This window comes from Physeter macrocephalus, chromosome 8, assembly GCF_002837175.3.
Source record: "Physeter macrocephalus isolate SW-GA chromosome 8, ASM283717v5, whole genome shotgun sequence".
NCBI lineage: Eukaryota > Metazoa > Chordata > Mammalia > Artiodactyla > Physeteridae > Physeter > Physeter macrocephalus.
In genome coordinates, this window is record NC_041221.1 from 24210129 (window position 1) to 24214334 (window position 4206).

Sequence of the window (4206 nt, forward strand, 5' to 3'; positions counted from 1 at the left end):
GATGCAAGAGGGAAGAGATATGGGAAAATATGTATATGTATAACTGATTCACTTTGTTGTAAAGCAGAAACTAACACACCATTGTAAAGCAATTATACTCCAATAAAGATGTTTAAAAAAAAAGAAAAAGAACTCTAAACAACAACAAAAATTATTGAGGCACCTGGCCCTGAGCATACCAGTCAAATGGTAACAGCTACAGCACCGTCCCCACGCAGGACCCAGCCCCACGGAATTCAAGTTTGTCTTTCTACACCTCTGCACCTTTCTCTGACTGCAGAATCTTTGCCGAGTCTGATTTCTGCACAATACCACAATTTATATGCATACGACACTACTACACTCCTTGTCACTTCTGAGGGGCTCATGGATGTAGGAAATTTGTCCTCAGAGAGAGCACTGGAAAGGAAATGGACAAGGAAAAACAAACCAGGATCCGTACTTCCACACAGAGGATCTCATGCTTGTGTTCAAAAAAAAAAAAAGTGAAACTTATTTGTCGTCAGATATTCAGAGAAAGGCCAGTGGAAAGCTTTGCAGCAGGAAGATCCTGCCAGGCTGGCGGGATCGTGGGACCCACCACTTCTCATTTCTGGATAATTTACATTTCTAGCCTGCTTTACCATCATTTCTGTGCCACTTGAAACGGGACACAACAGTCAGTGATTTATTATTTTTAGGAAGGAAACGAAGGCACAAAAAGGTCAGCGTGACTTGCTGAAACCACAGACCAAGAATTAGAACTCGGAACCCTGAGTGGCAAGGTTCTGGGCCCCGTGTGCCTTTCAGCAGCCAGGACCGTGTTGCTGGAGAGATTTTCCAGACCTGGCTCAGCTCTGTCACAGCACAGAAGTTGGGGACATCAGTCGTCCACAGGGATTTCTCTTTCTCCTTGTCTCCGTGTCCCCCTCATCCGACCCATCCCACAAACTGAAGCTAAGACAATTCTTCAGTACCTCTTCTTGCAGTCAGACACCCACAGGGGCTCCCCAGGCCCTCCGCTCTCTAACCCATCCTGACCTCCCTTAGCCGATGGTACTTCCCCTCCTCCTAACATGGAGAGTCCCTGCTCACCTCCACATCCCGTACCTTTGCTCTGTGCCCTTTGCACATCTCTGCCCATCCAAATCCTCCTCCTCCCCAAAGCAGGGAACCAACCCTCACGGCCCCAGACACGGAGCCAAGAACTTCATTAAATACTTGAGTAGCTGCTTCTCTTATATGATTGAGAAAACATTTGAGTCCGCTCCAGTGAGCCCTAAGACAACAGAAAGACAAAATAACCCACCATCTCTGAAATGAATCTGAGTTCAGCGGCCTCAGTCCTCGAACCAGCCTGTGATCTGCTACACAACTCACCTGTGAGTGCAAACAGGGCCAAGCTGAGACCCACACACACACACACACACACACACACACTCCAGACCACCCAAGAAGAAAAAGAAATTTCTGATCTTTTAAACTATCCCCAAACACCTCTTCTAAGAGGATGTATTAGTTTCCTAGGGCTGCCAAAAAAATGACTACCACCTAAGTGGCTGGAAAGAACAGACAATTTTTTCTCTCACAGCCCTGGAGGCCAGAAGTCCAAACTTAAGGTGTCGGCAGGGTCTTGTGCTCGCTAGAGGTTCTGGAGAGGATCCTTCTTGCCTCTTCCTGGCATCTGATGATGTTGCCAACAGCCCTTAGCATTCCTTGGCTTATAAATGCATCACTCCAATCTCTGCCCTGTCATCGCATGGCCTGCTCCCTGCCTGTCTGCTTTCTCTTCCTATAAGAACACCAGTGTCCTTACTCCAGCCCCGCTCCAGTACAACCTCATCATAACTAATTACATCTGCAAAGACCCTATTTCCAAATAAGGTCACCTCTGAGGCTCCAGGTAGACACGAGCTGGGGTGGGTGGGAGCAGGAAGGGGAGGGAACCTATTCAATGCAATACAGAGGAGAAGGTGAGGTAAAGGAAAAGAGGGTTTGGAATTAGGATTGACAGAAGGGTGACTCCAGGTGTTTTTTATTATTATTATCACTATTTTTTATTTTTTGGCCGTGCCGCGCAGCTTGCAGTATCTTAGTTCCCTGACCGGGGATCGAACCCGTGCCCCCTGCAGTGGAAGAGCAGAGTCCTAACCCGTGGACCGCCAGGGAAGTCCCTGATTCCAGTTTCTATAACTTCATTTCCTCAGCCGATAAGAGCCCCCAAGGAGGACCCCCCTGAAATCCCGAGTGACACCTTGGCCTTGGCTGTACTGTCCCTTTGTTCTTTGCTGTCCACGGATGAGTGGCTGCCTTGGGTTGGTGGCTTCCTTCTCCATCCTGAAGGAATTCCCCAGCCCCTGCCTTCCTCACCTCGGTGTTCGGTTTGCAGAGATGGATATTAAATCAGATTTTCACCTGGTCCATTACATTCTGATGAGTTTGAGCTACTGGGATTTTCAATTTGAAAGAAAATATTTTGATCCAGCGATGCCCACAGGACAGCTCTAGGGTGAGGACACCTGGAGCATTCTGGGCAGCTGTGGAGTGTGAGTCTGTGTACAGACACATCACCTAAAACCCACTGGTTGACTTGCTAGCTGGCCCATGGGGAGATGCGGTCGTGTGGAAGAGTTTTCATCAGAACTCTGGTAGAAAATGAAAAGCCCAAAGGAAAGAAAGCCTTTCAAAATCTGTGTCGCATCCCTCTGATTCGGTGCAGCTTGTTTTCATGCAGAGTTTACTAAGAGAGAAGAGGCAACCCAGCGGCGTCGTGTGCAAATCATAGGATTTACCAACATGATTCAAGGTGAGAGTTTTGACTGGGCTGGCCCATGCTGTTTCAGAAGCTCCTGCTCTTTTTTTCACTAATTGTTATTACTAGGATAGGCCACTGCATCTTTCAGTCTAAGGACTGTTCTGGAACAGACCCTCACCACTGCTGATATGATGTTGGATCTGCACTCACACCTTTTCCCTAGTCCTCCGTCCTCTCTATGCCTGACGCTGTCCTGAGTCTGATTCCTTTTTTGTCTCTTACAGCCCTTAACAGAGTTCCTGCCATGGTGCCTTACCGCCAGCAGGGGTTTAGCAAATGGGGTGCAATGAACAGAAGGAATATGATGTGCTGGTGGGATTGTATTCATAAACAGAACACAGCGTTTGGCATACGCTGTATTCACAAATAGTAACAAGTGATGGATGTTGGGCAGCAGAGAGGCTGCTAAGAAAAATGAGATGCCATTGAGATGCAGGCTTTATTTCTCTCTCCTGACTCTGGCCACCAGCTGAGCTGTGCAGGCCTCCGCTCTTTCTCAGCCTGCAGGGCCTCTTTACCAGTGGTTCTGGGGGTGACTACCAGAAGTGAATGCCTGGTGAGAGCCAGGAGAACAAGCCCCAAGCCAAGCTGCCAATGAGAGCAGAGCTAGATGAAAAAGAAGCTAAGATATGCAGCCAAAAGAGATGGAGCCCAGACACAGGGCTCAAAGCAGGTGGGAGGTAAGCCTGGAAAAACTCGGGAATTGCTCCAGAGCGCATAGACCCCTGCTGTTATGGGTGGAATTGTGTCCACCCCCCGTCCAATTCGTATGTTAGAGTTCCAAGCCCCAGTGCCTCAGAATGTGACCTTATTTGGAGAGAGGGTCTTTACAGAGCTAATCAAGTTAAAGTGACTTCATGAGGGTGGCTCTAATCCAACATGACTGGTGTCCCCATAAGAAGGGGAAATTTGGACACAGAAACACACAGAGGGGAGACGATGTGAATAGACAGGGAGAAGACGGCCTTCTACAAGCCCAGGAGAAAGGCCTGGAACAGATCCTTCCCTCCTAGCCTCAGAAGAAACCAACCCTGCAGATACCTGGGTCTCAGAGTTTGGCCTCCAAAACTGTGGAACAATAAATTTCTGTTGTTTAAGCCGCGCAGTCTTTGGTAGTTTGTTACAGCAGCCCAAGCAGACTAATACACCTATGATGACTCTTCCTGTGATTCCTGCCCTTCTTATAAGGCCCATGGGCATTTAAAGGGCCTTTGAAAATGGGATCCATGCCCAGCAAGCCTGCAACACGCCACTTTGGTGGCGGTATTGTCAGTCTCCATAAGTGATGTTCATTTCAATCACTTTCTATCTTGAGATACATTGCAGCAAAAACGGCCTGGCAATTTGGCAATATCAACCCATTTTTTTTTTTTTTTTTTTTTTTTTTTTTTTGCGGTACGCGGGCCTCTCAC